General features: G+C 41.9%; 1 protein-coding gene across 1 annotated transcript in view; it reads right to left on the bottom strand.

Annotated features, from left to right (window-relative positions):
• Nucleotides 1-11,876, bottom strand: part of KCTD20 (potassium channel tetramerization domain containing 20) — a 72,869-nt gene extending 60,993 nt beyond the window's left edge. The window contains exon 1 of the mRNA XM_044674314.1: nucleotides 11,785-11,876. The gene's annotated coding sequence lies outside the window, so the exon portion shown is untranslated. The remainder of the gene's footprint in view (nucleotides 1-11,784) is intronic.
• Nucleotides 11,877-19,256: the final 7,380 nt, after the last annotated feature.

Here is a 19,256-nt window from a genome sequence, read left to right as displayed (position 1 = left end):
AAAAGACTTGCATGAACTGGTACAAAATGAAATAAGCAAAGCTAAGACACAATATAAACAATGACTACATCTATGTAAATGGAAAGAACACCTCTAAATCGATGGAAGATGAAGAATTGAGAAATTCTGATAAACAAGTATGCTCAGGGTAGCTAGGTAGCACAGTGGAGAAACAAGCATGCCTAAAGATGGGATATTCTGGGTTCATATTTGACCTCAGGTACTTCCTAGCTGTGTGACCCTGGGCAAGTCCCTTAACCCCCATTGCCTAGCCCTCACCACTCTTCTGCCTAGGAAGCAATACTCAGTGTTAATTCTAAGACAGCAGGTAAGGGCTTAAAAAAAGTCACCTATTTCCCACCCAGCCCATCCTCTGCCATTTTACAGCTGAGGAAACTAAGGCCAAGAGAAGTCAGGTGACTTGCCCTGGTAGTAAGTGAAAGCGAAGGATTTGACCTCAGGTTTCTAGACTCCAGATCCAGTGGTTCACCCTTTACCACCATCCTGCCTTTGCCACTACTTCCATGGCAACCTCAAGCAAATAAGTAGCTTGGTCTCCTGCATCTTGGTCATCTCCTCCTTAAAATTAGGATGGAGGACCTCTACGCTCCCTTCTAGCTCTCTCTAAATCTGATAACCCTTGGTTTTAGCCTTTGTTGTTCTGCCATAGTGTCTTGCAGGTCATACATACATGCTATATGCATGGAGGGACTGATTCCTTCTATCCCTCCAAAATACCACAAAAAAAGAAAATTAAAAATGTTCAGCAAACGTATGCACTCCCTCTTGTATTTTTTAATCTGCTTTTCAAAATATGTTTCCTATTAAAATCTGCCATCTACATTATGTTCTGGGTTAGCTAGGTAGTCCAGTGGACAGAGTGCCAGGCCTGGAGTGGGAAAGCCCTGGGTTTAAATGTGACCTTGGACCAGTCACTTAGCCCCAACTGCAGAGCCCTGACTGCTCTTTCGCCTTGGGATTCATACTTAGTATGGATTCTAAAACAGAAAGCAGGATTTTAAAAAAAATTTATGTTCTGAAAGGGCAAACATTCTGTCTTCTGGATTTAATTTTATATACTACCCAAAATAATGGCCTGTGGAGATAAGTATTATATAAAATATTAAGCCTAAATCTTGTGAATGGAAGAAAATAGAGGAGGGAAAGGGGCATTTCTTTATGCTGTGTCCAAACCCACTTCCACAGGCGCAGAAGGGACCCTGGCTTGGGAGAAGCTACAAGATGAACTTGTAAGATTCTCCCACCAAGCATGCTGCTCTCCCATTGCCCTGGAAAGAGCTTTGGATGAATAGGGGGAGCCATTTTGCCTCCTGCCCCTGGAAGCCACATTTTTAAAAAGACAATCAGGTGCTAGATCGGAGAGCATAGGATGTTGGAGTTGGATGTCAGGCAGACTCAAGTTCAAATCCTGCCTCAGATCTTCACTAGCTCTGTGACCTGAGTCAAGACCCTCTCCTAGTTGCAGTTTCCTCATTTGTAAAATGAAAATAATAGTAGCACAAGGTGGTTGAGAGGATAAAATGGGACAACAAATGTAAAGCACTTTATAAAACTTTAATGTTTATATTTATAAATGGCAGCTAGCTGCTCTTTTTGTGGTGGCAAAGAATTGGAAACTAAAGGGATGTCCCTCCATTGGGGAATGGCTGAACAAATTGTGGTATATGATGGGGATGGAATACTATTGTGCTCAAAGGAATGATGAAGAGGATGATTTCAGAAAGAGCTGAAAGACCTTCATGAACTGTTGCAGAGTGAAATAAGCAGAACCAGGAAAACACTGTACACAGTAACAGCAATATTGTGGGATAGTTGGCTGTGATAGACTTGGTGCAATGATCCAGGACAATTCTGAGGAGAAAGAACTGTTGTAGTAGGAATGTAGATGAAAACATATGATTTATTACTTGTTTATTCAGGTATATGATTTGAGATTTTGGTCCTATAAGATTATTTGCTTACAGAAATAATGAATAATATGGAAATATGTTTTGCATGATACACGTACAAACCAGACCAAATTGCTTGTCAGCTCTGGGAGGGAGGAGGAAGAAGGGAGGGACACAATATGGATTGTATAACTTTGAAAATTTATGTGGAAATTTGTTATTAAAATAAAAAATAAAAAATAAATGGCAGCTAGCTACTGTGAATATTATTAACTTATTAAAACTAAATTATATCAATTTCTTCCAGGAACCAAGGAAATGCCCTGCATACAACAGGAATAAAATCCAATCAAGATATGTGCCCTAAGGAATATAAACAAAATATCTGACTGAGCAGAATATGGAACAACTGTTTGCCTGCCTATGAAGGAGCTTTGTTTCTCAATCCTTTTTCAGTCATATCCATTTATTTGTGACCCCATTTTGGGGTTTTCTTGGCAAAGATACTGGAACAGTTTGCCATTTCCTTCTCTAGCTCATTTGACATATGAGAAAACTGAGGCAAACAGGGCAAAGTGACTTGTCCAGGATCATACGGCTAGTAAGTGTCTGAGACTAGAGTTGAACTCAGGAAGAGAAGTTTTTCTGACTCTATCCATTGTGCCACCTAGCTGCCCATATTGAAGGAGCCAGGAAAGGGAATAAGCATTAATATAGCTATGTGCCAGGCACTGTGCGAAGCATTTTACACCTATTATTTGGTAAGAAAGAGAAAAACCTGAAGATACTACCCCACCCCAAGTCAACAAGGTGGCACTATAATTAATGAAGCAAATAGTATTTGGGAAGCATTAAAAGGGATATAGACTCAGTCCTTGAGATAGGAGATCTTGAGTTCAAATCTAGCCTCAAATACTTTCTAGTTGTGTGACCCTGATCAAGTCACTTAACCCCCATTGAGCTCTTTTGCCTTGGGATCCATACTTAGTGTTGAGTCTAAGACAGAAGGTAAAAGTTTATAAAAAGGGTTGGGGTGGGAGACGGACTGTAGAGAATAGTCTTACTGCTCAGCCACAGTCAGATTAAAGGAACTGGGAGAAGTGGTAGGCATCAGTCAATTAGTATTTGTTTGTTTTATTTTAAACTTTTTACTTTCTGCCTTAGAAACAACTCTAAGACAGAAGGCCAAGGATGAGGCAAATGGGGTTAAGTGACTTGCCCAGGGTCAAACAGCTAAGAAGTATCAAAGGCCAGATTTAAACCCAGGACCTCCTGACTCCAGGTCTGACTCTCTATCTACTGAGCCAGTCATTTACTCTGAGCGCCACAATAAAAGCAATCCTGAGAATCTAGGAGGCAGTTAGTTAAATGATGTAATACAGGGTGCACTGGACTTCAGAGTGCAAATCCTACCTCAGGTACATTCCAGCTGGGTGATACTGGACAAGTCATTTAACCTCTCTCTGCCTCGGTGGAAGGGAGATTTAAGAGATCTTCAAGCAAAAGATTATAATGGCTTCCCCCCCCCCCCCGGCCCCACCTTTGTAGGCTAAAGACAAAATATAGGAAATAAAGCTACAGGAGGAATTTCGAGAACAATAGATATACTAATATAGCAGAATTATCTTTTCTGGAACTTTTAAAAAAACCTTACTGTCCATCTTGGAATCAATTCTGTGTTCCAAGGCAAAAGAACGGTAAGGGCTAGGCAATGGGGGTTAAGTGACTTGCCCAGGGTCACACAGCTAGGAAGTGTCTTGAGACCATATTTGAACCCAGGACCTCCCATCTCCAGGCCTGGCTCTCTAATCACTGAGTCACCCAGCTGCCCCTGTCCAAAGGGCTTTTAAACCAATATCTGAAATGAAAACATGTTTTGCTTCTCAGGTTCCTTTACAGACCCACAAATGCTGTTTCTGTGACTGAAGGGTGAGCCTATACCCCTTGGACCATGTCCACAGGAAGCCACCTGATCATCCCTGTGGCCCGAAATACACCAAAGATGCTTGCGCTGGATGCTGGGGTGGCCAAGCCTCGCTGTTTGTTTCCTGAAATAGCTGGGCGCCGTGCTTGCACTTTCCAATCTTCTGTAAACAGTTTACCTGACTTGTTTCTCTTGGATCTAAATGGCTTCTCCCCCTCCCCCCCCCCTTCATGGTCAGAGATGCTGCCTCTGGAAGGCTTCTGCAGGGAGCCTTAAGGCAGGGCTTGGCATGCTTCCTGCCTTATCTAGGAGAGGATATAAAGCCACCTGAGAGCCTCTCCTCGCCTGGTGGGGAGAGACATGCGGGAGGAGGTGGGTCCAGCCCCCTGCTGAGGCCAGGGTGGGAAAGCTGGAATGTGGACAGTCAGCCAGCCAGGCCGCTGAGGCCAGGGAGGAGGGTGGCTTTGGTGCAAGGGGAGGGAATGATCTGTGCTTCCAGGAAACATTTCCTCTGTAAAAGGTGCCAAGGGATATTTGTGTGTACTAGACGTGCAGCTCCACACTAAAAAAAGGCTATTTGGGACAGCAGGAGAGGAGGTAATTGTGAAAGCTTCCATTGAGTAGCCATGATGTTATGGATAGCTGTAACTCTGAATAAGAGGTTATTGGAGGGGACAGCTAAGTGATTTGGTGGAGAGATGCTGGGTTCAAATTTGACCTCAGATTACTTCCTAGCTGTGTGACCCTGAACAAGTCACTTAACCCCATTGCCTAGTCCTTACTGCTCTTCTATCTTGCAATATAGAGTATTGATTCTAAGATGGAAGGTAAAGGTTTTAAAAAAAAAAGATATTTGAAATTTCCTATAGTAAAAAATAGTAACTTTTTGTAATCAGAAATATAGAGATGTATATGGTATTCTAATAATCTTCCTAAATCATCCATTTTTCAGCCCCATGTATTTTCTCTGTCCCTCATGCCTGAAACACTCTCCCTCCTCTGTTTCTGACTATTGATCTCCAGGGCGTTTTTTAGTACCAACTAAAATCTTCTTTTACTATAAGCTTTCCCCAAGCCTTTTAATTCTATTGCCTTCCCTCTCTTAATCTGCTATTTACCCTGTATATAGTTTGCTTGTACACTTGTACACTGTCCTCCTTTAGACTGTAAATTCCTTGAGGAGAGGAACTGTCTCTGCCTCTCTGTTTCTGTGTCTGTCTAGTGCTCTCTCTGCCCGTCTTTCTCTCTGTGCCTCTTGCTATCTCTCTGTCACTGTCTCTATTGTTCTCTCTAACTATCTCTGTCTTTGTCTCAGTGTCTTATCTGTTGTTCTCTCAGTCTCCTTAGCTCTTGCTATCTCTCTCTTTCTGTAGTTCTCTCTGACTCTCTCTATATCTTTATCTCTCAGTCTCTGCCTCTCTCTCCATATTCCCAGTTCTTAGCAGTCCCTGGCATAGAGTAAGTGCTTAATGAATGTTTGTTGATTGATTCATCCTCCTCCCATCAACTCTCTCTAACTTCAGCCAGCCTGCTAGGAAGTGGAGGCTAACACTGGGGGAGGGCAGAGCACACTGGAATTCACAGATCTGTGAAGTCTAACATCACAGCTAACTAAGACTATGAAAACAATTATGCATGTGAAAATATCACAAACTTCACTATCATGAGAAGGTAAGTCTCAGTTAATTAAAATTTAAAGCAAAGATTATTTGAAAAGAAATACAGAAAGGCAGCAAAATACAGTGGAAAGAGCACTGGTTGTGTGGTCAGAGGACCTGGGTTTAAATCCAGGACAATTCTGAGGGACTAGGACAAAGAAGGATGTTCACTTCCAGAGAAAGAACTTTGGGAGTAGAAATGCAGGTGAAAACATATGACTTATCATTTGTTTATTTGGGCATAGGATTTGGGGGTTTGGTTTTATAAAGTTAATCAGTTACAAAAATGAAAAATACAGAAATATGTTTTGCATGACAATACATGTATAATCCAGACTGAGTCACCTGCCAGCCCTGGGAAGGGAAAGGGAGGGAGAAAGATAAGTTTGATCATATAATTTAGGAAAACTTATGCAGAAATTTGTAATTACATGTAATTGGTAAAAATAAAATAAATATATTTACAAAAAATAAAATAAACAAATCCTGCCTCTGATACCAGCTACTTGTACGCCTTCTGGTAACTTACTTGTTTATGTCACATCACACTAAGGTCTTGCTGAGTTTGCAGTCCACTATAATCCCCAGATCTTTTTCAGATGTTTAACTGTATGCTTCCATATTTGTCTGCCTCAGTTTCCATAATTTTAAATGAAGGGGTTGGCATGGATGAGCTCTGAGATTCCTTCCAGCTCTTGACCCTTGGTTCAATAGATTATACATGTGAAAATATCATTGAATTAGCCCTAATTCAGACTAAACTGGTAGCAAAGCCAGCAATAATTAATTAAAAGTGAGAAGTATAGAGTATTTTCAAAGAAATACCAAATGGTGTGGTAGATAGAGAATTACCTTTGAAGCCAGTAAGATGTGGGCTGAGTTCCTGTCTAATACATCCTGACTTGGTGACCCTAGGCAAGTCACTTAAACTCTCAGAGGTCTAGAGAATGAAGGGAGGAAAGGAGAGAAGAAAAGAGAAGACAAGAGGGCAGGGGGGCGGGGAGAGGGGAGAGGAGTGGGAAGGAACGGAGAGGAGAAGGGAGGGGGAGAAGAATAGAGAAAAGGAGAAGAAAAGAGAAGAGTAGATGAGAAAGAAGAATGGAAAGGGTAAGGAGGAAAAATAGAAAAATAGAGAGGAAGAGATGAAAAGAGAGGTGAGCAGAATAGAGGAAAGGAAAAGTGAGAAGAGAAGAAATAGCATCCACCTTCGAGGAGCTCCCTTCCCTTAGACAAGCCTAGTCCCCATCCCTATTTCACAGAAAAACTACCAAACAGAAGCATTGTTAGAACATGTTACCAAGATGAAGTTCTTCAAGTTGACTTTCATAAACAGATAAGAATGAAATCATGAGGAAGGGAATAATGGATATGCCTATGCTGTTTTCTAGTCTGGTGCTCCAGGAATCTGTGCTGTATTAATACTTTTGTCAATGAAAGGCACAGATGACCGCTATTAAATTTACAGATGACACAAAGCTTGAAGGGAGAATGAACATCCTCAATATCAACCGAGATAAAATCTAGCTAAATTTAAATTATATTTTAAAATTCTTAATAGGTTAGAACACTGGGGGCAAATTAGTAAGATAAAACTGAAAAGAGATCAATGTAAAAGTCTTCTACTTGGGATTAAGAAATCAATTATACAAATAGAGAACAGAAAAGGCAGGAAATTCATCTGTAAAAGATCTAGGAGGAGAAGCTAGGTGGTTTGGAGGATACCGAGCCAGGCGTAGAGTACGAGAGCCCCTAGGTTCAAATTTGGCCTTAGACACTTCCTAGCTGGTTGACCCTGGACAAGTCACTTAACCCCAATTTCCAAGCTTTTACCACTCTTCTGCCTTGGAACTAATACTTAGTATCCATTCTAAGATAGAAGGATAAGGATTAAAAAAAAACAAACAAAAAAACTTAGTGAGAAGAGGAGATTTAGAGAAGTACAAACTTTCAACAGGTCAAATGTGCAATAACAGAATTCAATGATGTAATTTTAGTAAGACAGGATGTCAATCAATCAGCCAACAAGCATTTATTTAGCATCTACTATGTGCCAGGCACTGTCCTGAAATAGTGATAACCTCACCGTTGTTGTCTGCCCTGGTCAGACCACAACTGGAGTATTTGATTCAGTTCTGGGCACCAAGTCTAAGAAAGGGCATACATAATATTAATATCTAGCACTTATATAGGACTTTAAGGTTTATAATGCGTTTCATATATACTAACTCATTAGACCATCACGACACTGTGAGAAAGGTATTACCTTCTGAAATGTGCAGTTTGGAAAAAAAATCCATGTATTCTGATTACATTTTATTCTATTATGTATATAGTTCATCCCCTGTTTCCTAGAAGAAGTGGATCTAAATTAGTCTAGCTATGAATTCTGGATCCCCAAGAAAAGAAAATCAGTCTCTCCCTTCTCAATAAGGTTTCTTCTTTCCACCATTCACCACCTCTTTTTTTTTTTTTTCCAAACCCTTACCTTTATACCTTCATACTATGTATGTGCCTTACCAAAACTATGTATGGATGCTAAGGCAGAAGAGCATTAAAGACTAAGCAATGGGGGTTAAATGAGGTGCCAAAGGTTGTACAACTAGGAAGTGTCTGAAGCCAAATTTGAACCCAGGACCTGCTCTCAATCCACTGAGCCACCTAAATGCCTTCCAAATATCCTTTAATAACCGGAACTTACAATCCATGGGCTAATCTAAATCATTCTTAAAGAAGTAGGGTGGTATAGTGGATAGAGAGCTGTCCTCAGAGCCACAAGGGCCTGCTGCATTCAAGCTGTAACTACAGAGAGGATGCTGCCCTGTGTTGGTCAAGGGAGTTCCACCTAAACTAATGAAGTCACAGCTCTAGCCTCTACCTTAAATCTCTTCATATTTTTCACTCATACCAACACAGGGCCCAGTTCTACTCACTGTGTAAATCCATACTTCCCCCTTTTGTCCTAACTCTGCTTATTTCAAGCTTCAACAGGCAGGATCTGATGAACAAATCTTGCTTCAAGAATTTATAAAATTTGATCATATCTCTGCTTGGACTTCATGTTTTTAACTTGTAACCTCTAATTTTTAAGTCTATCTTCATATGAAAGTGCCTTTAGTCAGTCTAGCTGCCCTTCTCTGCTATGTCTCTGTTGGGGTCTAGAACCAGAAATATTTGTGATTTTTTTTTTTAATCCTTATTTTTTTGTCTTAGTGCTAAGACAAAAGAGTGGTAAGGGGGTTAGGCAATGGGGGTAAGTGATTTTCCCAGGGTCACACAGCTACGAAGTATCTGAGGCCAGATTTGAGCCCAGGTCCTCAAAATTCCTAGCCTGGCATTCTATCCATTGTGCTCCCTAGTTGTCCCTATGTGATATTTTAATAATGCTGATGAAGAATTTTTCCAAACTCCTCTAATTCCAGTTGTGTTAGAACAAAGTCCAAGCTGGACTGGAGAGGAAAGAACAGTCACGAAACCCAGAGAACCTATAGAAAGAATGGGGGATAAGGGCAGAAAGGACCTGGGTTCAAATCTGGCCTCAGATACTTCCCAGCTGTGGGACCCTGGGCAAGTCACTTAACCCCATTTGCCTAGCCCTTATCACTCTTCTGCCTTGAAACAGATACTTAGAATTGATTCTAAGATAGAAGGTGAAAGTTTATTTTATTTTAAAATACAAAGTTTATTAAAAAATAGCTTGCAAGTGAAACAGTAGAAAAGGGAAACTATAGCAGTTTTTGTGCCTTTTTCCATAATAATGCACAATTATGAAAAGCACTTTTACATATATATTCATATTTTATTTGAATGCTCAATGATGGCCAAATCTACTTTTGGTTAAACCATTTATGGTTTCTAGACACATACATGTAATCGTTATATGTATGTATAGACATTTGTATGGTGATTTTGTTCTTATTTTTATTCATCTTTTTTTAGCTATTAGGAGGGAAAATGTTAAATCATCTATAACATTTAATTTTTCCTTAAAGAAAAATGCTAAATTTTTAGTCAGTTAGGCTGCTAGTGTTCTCAAGATATTTGGGAGGGGCTTGCTTTTCCTGATTTGTGAGGATTTATAAAAAAAAAAAATGAAGGACAGAGTAAAAAGATAAAATTACAGGCCACAGGATCTTAGACCTAGAGTTGGAAGAGTGCTGATGGGGAAACTGGTAGTATTAAAGGTAAGATTAGAACCCAGGTCCTCCAATTCTAGGGGTAAAAGATAATAGCCAAATCGAGCCTAGAGAGATCTGTAACACAGAGACAGATCCTAAAGGAGAGAGCAGCTGTCAGCAGTTACTCCCAAAGGATAAGTCTTGGCCTTGGAATGAATAGGCTTAGGAGATATACAGGAGTACCCAGACTGGCAGCAGACAATGTGTAAAGAGAGATAGGCTTGGAAGGAGTCAGATTAGCTGACATACAGCTCTGAGACTCAGGGGATACCTAAAATATTTGAAAGCACTTTCCTGGTACCACTCCCTTCTTTTTGCCCATCCTACTTCTTCACCGTATTCCTTTTCCCCCTTCCTTCTTGAGTGTCAGGCTTTTGATCCAGATCCAGAGAGAGGAGGGAAATAAAAGTTAGAAACAAATAAAGAATTCTTTATTCTTCTAAGGCATCCCCAGCTGCATTCTGGCACTCTTAAAAATCTAGAAGTAAAGAGGGTAAAACTTTGTCCCCTGAGGCACCAAAGCTGGACTGGCTTTCCATAAATACTTGGACTTGTTTTGGGGGGAAAGCTGGGTAGCACAGAGGATAGAGGGCTAGGCCTACCTTAATTCAAATACAGCCTCAGACCACATACTAGCAAGCCATTTAACTTTTTCTATCTCCATTTCTTCATCTGTCAAATGAACCAGAGAAGAAAACAACAAACCACTCCAGTATCTCTGACAAGAAAACTTCAAATAGGGTCACAAAGAGTCAACAACAACTGAAAATGACTTTCTTGTATTATTTACATTTAGAGCTAGACTCGAAACCAAGAAGGCCTTGTTTCATGCCTGGGCATTTTTCTGACTGTGTGACCCTGAGCAAGTCACTTAACTTTTACATGCTCTAGGGAACTTTTTAAGACTAAAAATTGCAATGAAGTTGCCAAGTGATTTTCGTGGGTAGAAGCAAAATCATGGGTCCAGTCCCTATCTCTTATTTCCAATTCATTTTGTGTGTTTACAAAGTATTGACGGTGGGTTCTGGAAAATTGGTGCTAATAGAGCCCTTGAAAGTTTGTTCTCCTGAGCAAGTTTAGCATTCCTCCCTAGTCTTTTTTTTTTTTTTTTAAACCCTTACCTTCCTCCTTACAATCAATACTGAGTATGGTTTCTAATGCAGAAGAGTGGTAAGTGCTAGACAATGGGGGTGAAGTGACTTGCCCAGGGTCACACAGTTGGGAAGTGTCTGAGGCCATATTTGAACCTAGGACCTCCAAACTCTGGGCCACCCAGCCCCTCCCTATAGTCTTAATTCATGTTGCTAATTTCTTCGACAAATCTAGGCTATACGGCCTAGAAATTAAGTACAATTAAGTCTAGGCAATCTCAGGAACGCACATTCGAAAATGCTAGTTTTTCTGTTAAAAAGGCGTTTGCCTGCTAAGTCTCGAAATACCCAATTTTCCCCGAAAAAGAACTGGCTTTTTAAATGAAAAGTATCTCTAAAAGTCCTCTGTTTTGTATGACGATCCCGGGGGCTGAGAGAGAGAAGCCAATACGATTCGGGAGTTTGGGGGAAGGGTACAGCTAGAGAAAGATCTTGGGTGAAACGAACGGACTGAGGAGTCTGGAGTGCCCCCACGCAGAGAGTTTGGTGCTCTCCTAAGCGGCCCAAGCCTCGTCCATGTATACACATACGCAGTTTCTTAGGAACCCCAGGAAAAGATCAAGTGCCCGCTGAAGACCACCATGACTGTGCTCTAAGGCTAGCTAGAGGCTTACGAGGAAGTTTCCGCGTCTATAAGCTCTATTCTTCTTAGATTTCGGATTTAGAGGATCTCCGTGCGTGCCTACGCGCACCGGGGGCTCCGGCGGCTCCACGGATTTACCAGCATCTTTTCTGACGAAGAAATGGAGCCGAGGTGCCCCTCGTGTAGTCCCAGCCTCGTAAGGCAGCTCGGGTTTCCGCTTCTGCCGGCCCGCCCCTCCCCCCCCCGCGGAATCGCGCAGAAAGGCTCCAGTAAGCCGTCGCTCGAGCGCACAATAGAAAACTTCGACTCCTTCCCGGCCCCCCAGCTCCTCTCCGCTCCCCCGCCAGCCACAAGCCTCCAATGCGACCCATACAATGACTTACTTTTCACTGCTGCCTTCCTGGCTGCCCAGTCATTCTGGATCTGCGAATCCGCCCAGTAAAAGAGGCAAAGGTAGCGCTCCAGCTCAGCGCCTCAGTCCCCACTGTTTATGCTGCAGTGGCCACATTCTCCGCCCCTAGCTTAAAGCCAGGCGGCTGAGTCACATACATGTATCAAATTAAAAGTCCTCACAAGCTAAGAATGCTGGGAAGAGCTTTTGTTTACGCTTGAAATCTCACCGAGGGAAGATATACACATTGATATAGTCTATCCCTCCATTTCTTGGGTCAACTAATTCCAAAATCTCTTGAAATCGAGACTTTTAAATGCGTAGTTTTAGGAGAAATCCTTCCCGTCTCAGTGAACACTCTACTTCCCTCCACACACTACACTGGTCTATATGCTGTTGCCCTCACACAGCACTCCCATCTCCTGTCTTCGTGCCTTTGCATCGGCTGTTCCCCATGCCTTTTTTTTTTTTTTGGTCATTTTCAAACATTTTATTTTTGTTTTTGTTATTTATTATTTTTATTATTAATCTTCAAGGAAAATTTTATCAATACGATACATAGATCATTACCAAAACACGAAAAATTCATCACACACAAAAAGGACTAATTTAGAAAACGCACTCCAAACATATGGCATGGTTTTTTTATGTATTAAAGAAATCAACTCCTTTATCCCCTCTACCTCCTCTTGGTTCCCCTAATTCTTTCAAGACTGGGCTCAAATCTCATTCTCTGTAGGCTATTCCCATTCTCCCTTCAGCTGCTAGTGACTTCCCTTTGGGATAACTTCCAGTCTACTATATACACAGCTTGTATGTATCTAATTATTTACGTGTTGTCTCTCCTGTTAGAATGTGGGAAAGCCTGGCACTGTTTTTGCTCTTCTTGGTATCATCTGCATTTATTTTTAAATTAAGACATCTAAATGCTTTAAAATTTTTTTTAAAACCCTTACCAATACTGTGTATTGGCTCCAAGGCAGAAGAGTGGTAAGAGTAGGCAATGGGGCCTAAGTGACTTGCCCAGGGTCACACAGCTGGGAAGTGTCTGAGGCCAGACTTGAAACTAGGGGCCCCAGACTCTAGGCCTGGCTCTTAGCTGCTCCCTAAATGCTTTTTGATCAGCGAATTGGGTGATAGATTTTCTCCCATCAGTTGTGTGATAATGTTCATTTCAACTCCTCTCAGAAATATAAATAAAATTTGAGCCATATTGCTGCTGTAGAATGTTCTCCCTTTTCAAGCAAACTTCAAGTAAAATGAAAGTTACAAACAAGTCAATGTATATTTTAAATCACAACAACAACCCTATCATGGATAGAGATCATGGAAAAGAAAGATCGAGCCATTCTGTTCCATTCAATCTCACAACCGCAGAACTGGGGTTTCTCGCTGGTTCGTTGAGTCAATTCAAAATGCAATATCATTGATCCGATCACTTTAATAAAATCACCTATTTTTAAAAAATCAAGGAAAGAGGAAGGGATGGATCAGAAGGAGACACTCGGCTGAGAGCTAAAGGGCTTCGAAAGAGGTGTGCCAGGAGCCCACCCCCATCTCCACCCTCACCCCCACCCCCANAACACAGGGCCCAGTTCTACTCACTGTGTAAATCCATACTTCCCCCTTTTGTCCTAACTCTGCTTATTTCAAGCTTCAACAGGCAGGATCTGATGAACAAATCTTGCTTCAAGAATTTATAAAATTTGATCATATCTCTGCTTGGACTTCATGTTTTTAACTTGTAACCTCTAATTTTTAAGTCTATCTTCATATGAAAGTGCCTTTAGTCAGTCTAGCTGCCCTTCTCTGCTATGTCTCTGTTGGGGTCTAGAACCAGAAATATTTGTGATTTTTTTTTTTAATCCTTATTTTTTTGTCTTAGTGCTAAGACAAAAGAGTGGTAAGGGGGTTAGGCAATGGGGGTAAGTGATTTTCCCAGGGTCACACAGCTACGAAGTATCTGAGGCCAGATTTGAGCCCAGGTCCTCAAAATTCCTAGCCTGGCATTCTATCCATTGTGCTCCCTAGTTGTCCCTATGTGATATTTTAATAATGCTGATGAAGAATTTTTCCAAACTCCTCTAATTCCAGTTGTGTTAGAACAAAGTCCAAGCTGGACTGGAGAGGAAAGAACAGTCACGAAACCCAGAGAACCTATAGAAAGAATGGGGGATAAGGGCAGAAAGGACCTGGGTTCAAATCTGGCCTCAGATACTTCCCAGCTGTGGGACCCTGGGCAAGTCACTTAACCCCATTTGCCTAGCCCTTATCACTCTTCTGCCTTGAAACAGATACTTAGAATTGATTCTAAGATAGAAGGTGAAAGTTTATTTTATTTTAAAATACAAAGTTTATTAAAAAATAGCTTGCAAGTGAAACAGTAGAAAAGGGAAACTATAGCAGTTTTTGTGCCTTTTTCCATAATAATGCACAATTATGAAAAGCACTTTTACATATATATTCATATTTTATTTGAATGCTCAATGATGGCCAAATCTACTTTTGGTTAAACCATTTATGGTTTCTAGACACATACATGTAATCGTTATATGTATGTATAGACATTTGTATGGTGATTTTGTTCTTATTTTTATTCATCTTTTTTTAGCTATTAGGAGGGAAAATGTTAAATCATCTATAACATTTAATTTTTCCTTAAAGAAAAATGCTAAATTTTTAGTCAGTTAGGCTGCTAGTGTTCTCAAGATATTTGGGAGGGGCTTGCTTTTCCTGATTTGTGAGGATTTATAAAAAAAAAAAAATGAAGGACAGAGTAAAAAGATAAAATTACAGGCCACAGGATCTTAGACCTAGAGTTGGAAGAGTGCTGATGGGGAAACTGGTAGTATTAAAGGTAAGATTAGAACCCAGGTCCTCCAATTCTAGGGGTAAAAGATAATAGCCAAATCGAGCCTAGAGAGATCTGTAACACAGAGACAGATCCTAAAGGAGAGAGCAGCTGTCAGCAGTTACTCCCAAAGGATAAGTCTTGGCCTTGGAATGAATAGGCTTAGGAGATATACAGGAGTACCCAGACTGGCAGCAGACAATGTGTAAAGAGAGATAGGCTTGGAAGGAGTCAGATTAGCTGACATACAGCTCTGAGACTCAGGGGATACCTAAAATATTTGAAAGCACTTTCCTGGTACCACTCCCTTCTTTTTGCCCATCCTACTTCTTCACCGTATTCCTTTTCCCCCTTCCTTCTTGAGTGTCAGGCTTTTGATCCAGATCCAGAGAGAGGAGGGAAATAAAAGTTAGAAACAAATAAAGAATTCTTTATTCTTCTAAGGCATCCCCAGCTGCATTCTGGCACTCTTAAAAATCTAGAAGTAAAGAGGGTAAAACTTTGTCCCCTGAGGCACCAAAGCTGGACTGGCTTTCCATAAATACTTGGACTTGTTTTGGGGGGAAAGCTGGGTAGCACAGAGGATAGAGGGCTAGGCCTACCTTAATTCAAATACAGCCTCAGACCACATACTAGCAAGCCATTTAACTTTTTCTATCTCCATTTCTTCATCTGTCAAATGAACCAGAGAAGAAAACAACAAACCACTCCAGTATCTCTGACAAGAAAACTTCAAATAGGGTCACAAAGAGTCAACAACAACTGAAAATGACTTTCTTGTATTATTTACATTTAGAGCTAGACTCGAAACCAAGAAGGCCTTGTTTCATGCCTGGGCATTTTTCTGACTGTGTGACCCTGAGCAAGTCACTTAACTTTTACATGCTCTAGGGAACTTTTTAAGACTAAAAATTGCAATGAAGTTGCCAAGTGATTTTCGTGGGTAGAAGCAAAATCATGGGTCCAGTCCCTATCTCTTATTTCCAATTCATTTTGTGTGTTTACAAAGTATTGACGGTGGGTTCTGGAAAATTGGTGCTAATAGAGCCCTTGAAAGTTTGTTCTCCTGAGCAAGTTTAGCATTCCTCCCTAGTCTTTTTTTTTTTTTTTTTTAAACCCTTACCTTCCTCCTTACAATCAATACTGAGTATGGTTTCTAATGCAGAAGAGTGGTAAGTGCTAGACAATGGGGGTGAAGTGACTTGCCCAGGGTCACACAGTTGGGAAGTGTCTGAGGCCATATTTGAACCTAGGACCTCCAAACTCTGGGCCACCCAGCCCCTCCCTATAGTCTTAATTCATGTTGCTAATTTCTTCGACAAATCTAGGCTATACGGCCTAGAAATTAAGTACAATTAAGTCTAGGCAATCTCAGGAACGCACATTCGAAAATGCTAGTTTTTCTGTTAAAAAGGCGTTTGCCTGCTAAGTCTCGAAATACCCAATTTTCCCCGAAAAAGAACTGGCTTTTTAAATGAAAAGTATCTCTAAAAGTCCTCTGTTTTGTATGACGATCCCGGGGGCTGAGAGAGAGAAGCCAATACGATTCGGGAGTTTGGGGGAAGGGTACAGCTAGAGAAAGATCTTGGGTGAAACGAACGGACTGAGGAGTCTGGAGTGCCCCCACGCAGAGAGTTTGGTGCTCTCCTAAGCGGCCCAAGCCTCGTCCATGTATACACATACGCAGTTTCTTAGGAACCCCAGGAAAAGATCAAGTGCCCGCTGAAGACCACCATGACTGTGCTCTAAGGCTAGCGAGAGGCTTACGAGGAAGTTTCCGCGTCTATAAGCTCTATTCTTCTTAGATTTCGGATTTAGAGGATCTCCGTGCGTGCCTACGCGCACCGGGGGCTCCGGCGGCTCCACGGATTTACCAGCATCTTTTCTGACGAAGAAATGGAGCCGAGGTGCCCCTCGTGTAGTCCCAGCCTCGTAAGGCAGCTCGGGTTTCCGCTTCTGCCGGCCCGCCCCTCCCCCCCCCCCCCGCGGAATCGCGCAGAAAGGCTCCAGTAAGCCGTCGCTCGAGCGCACAATAGAAAACTTCGACTCCTTCCCGGCCCCCCAGCTCCTCTCCGCTCCCCCGCCAGCCACAAGCCTCCAATGCGACCCATACAATGACTTACTTTTCACTGCTGCCTTCCTGGCTGCCCAGTCATTCTGGATCTGCGAATCCGCCCAGTAAAAGAGGCAAAGGTAGCGCTCCAGCTCAGCGCCTCAGTCCCCACTGTTTATGCTGCAGTGGCCACATTCTCCGCCCCTAGCTTAAAGCCAGGCGGCTGAGTCACATACATGTATCAAATTAAAAGTCCTCACAAGCTAAGAATGCTGGGAAGAGCTTTTGTTTACGCTTGAAATCTCACCGAGGGAAGATATACACATTGATATAGTCTATCCCTCCATTTCTTGGGTCAACTAATTCCAAAATCTCTTGAAATCGAGACTTTTAAATGCGTAGTTTTAGGAGAAATCCTTCCCGTCTCAGTGAACACTCTACTTCCCTCCACACACTACACTGGTCTATATGCTGTTGCCCTCACACAGCACTCCCATCTCCTGTCTTCGTGCCTTTGCATCGGCTGTTCCCCATGCCTTTTTTTTTTTTTTTGGTCATTTTCAAACATTTTATTTTTGTTTTTGTTATTTATTATTTTTATTATTAATCTTCAAGGAAAATTTTATCAATACGATACATAGATCATTACCAAAACACGAAAAATTCATCACACACAAAAAGGACTAATTTAGAAAACGCACTCCAAACATATGGCATGGTTTTTTTATGTATTAAAGAAATCAACTCCTTTATCCCCTCTACCTCCTCTTGGTTCCCCTAATTCTTTCAAGACTGGGCTCAAATCTCATTCTCTGTAGGCTATTCCCATTCTCCCTTCAGCTGCTAGTGACTTCCCTTTGGGATAACTTCCAGTCTACTATATACACAGCTTGTATGTATCTAATTATTTACGTGTTGTCTCTCCTGTTAGAATGTGGGAAAGCCTGGCACTGTTTTTGCTCTTCTTGGTATCATCTGCATTTATTTTTAAATTAAGACATCTAAATGCTTTAAAATTTTTTTAAAAACCCTTACCAATACTGTGTATTGGCTCCAAGGCAGAAGAGTGGTAAGAGTAGGCAATGGGGCCTAAGTGACTTGCCCAGGGTCACACAGCTGGGAAGTGTCTGAGGCCAGACTTGAAACTAGGGGCCCCAGACTCTAGGCCTGGCTCTTAGCTGCTCCCTAAATGCTTTTTGATCAGCGAATTGGGTGATAGATTTTCTCCCATCAGTTGTGTGATAATGTTCATTTCAACTCCTCTCAGAAATATAAATAAAATTTGAGCCATATTGCTGCTGTAGAATGTTCTCCCTTTTCAAGCAAACTTCAAGTAAAATGAAAGTTACAAACAAGTCAATGTATATTTTAAATCACAACAACAACCCTATCACGGATAGAGATCATGGAAAAGAAAGATCGAGCCATTCTGTTCCATTCAATCTCACAACCGCAGAACTGGGGTTTCTCGCTGGTTCGTTGAGTCAATTCAAAATGCAATATCATTGATCCGATCACTTTAATAAAATCACCTATTTTTAAAAAATCAAGGAAAGAGGAAGGGATGGATCAGAAGGAGACACTCGGCTGAGAGCTAAAGGGCTTCGAAAGAGGTGTGCCAGGAGCCCACCCCCATCTCCACCCTCACCCCCACCCCCACCCTCACCCCCATCCCCACCCCCACACATACGCAGGCATGCCGAGATCGCGGACAGTTCCGTGAACCAACCACCAAAGACGACCAACGGCTCCCCAAGACAACCGTTGTCCAAGTTAGACGGTTTATTTGCTGGTGTCGCTCCCCCAAAGCGCTGGTCCTGCCACCAAGAGCGAGTTCAGCACCAACGAATCTCCAAAAACCAAGCAGGCATCCCGTTCAGAAGAAAAGGAAAACATGGATGTCAAGACAGGCAAAGCTGATGTCCATCGAGCCAACCACGACCAACATGCCCAACACCCCGGCGAGGACCATCGCCAGGAAGAAGAGATTGACATTGATGTGATGGTGGCACCTGAGACAGAGAGAGCTGCAATTGCCATCCAGGGCAAGTTTCGAGACTATCAGAAAAAAAAAAAAAAAAGCTTGGCCTAAGCTGCCATGCTTTGCCTTTTGCCTCTTACCACCTCCTTCTGCATAGACCCCGACTCTATTTATCCTGGTTTCTTAATCCTACTAACCAATTTGATCTGTGAGACATAACTGTAAAGCCTGGTAACGTCCCCCATCCCCATAATCATAGTAGCAAAACTCTAAGGAACTTGAGGAAGCCAATCTTGCTGGTGGGACTAGTGCTCAGTAGCAAGGTCCTGTGTCAGTGACTAAAAGTGGTTCAGACTGGGGCAGGGCAGGGAGTGGTAAACCCTTGGGCACTGAAGCAGAGTAGGGTGTTATGGGGGCAGAGGGAGGCACTTTTCTATCCTATGCTAAAACTTAGAATTTTGGTACTGTCTATTCTTACAATTCTCTATGTCCCTATTCCCAATTTCATTTTGTGAGCCAAGCTGCAGCAAATAGGGGAGCCTTCCCTGTCCACATTCCCACTTCAAACTAAAGAGCTTA

The sequence above is a fragment of the Gracilinanus agilis genome, chromosome 4 (genome assembly GCF_016433145.1).
Source record: "Gracilinanus agilis isolate LMUSP501 chromosome 4, AgileGrace, whole genome shotgun sequence".
Lineage (NCBI taxonomy): Eukaryota > Metazoa > Chordata > Mammalia > Didelphimorphia > Didelphidae > Gracilinanus > Gracilinanus agilis.
This window is presented reverse-complemented; position numbering and strand designations above follow the sequence as displayed.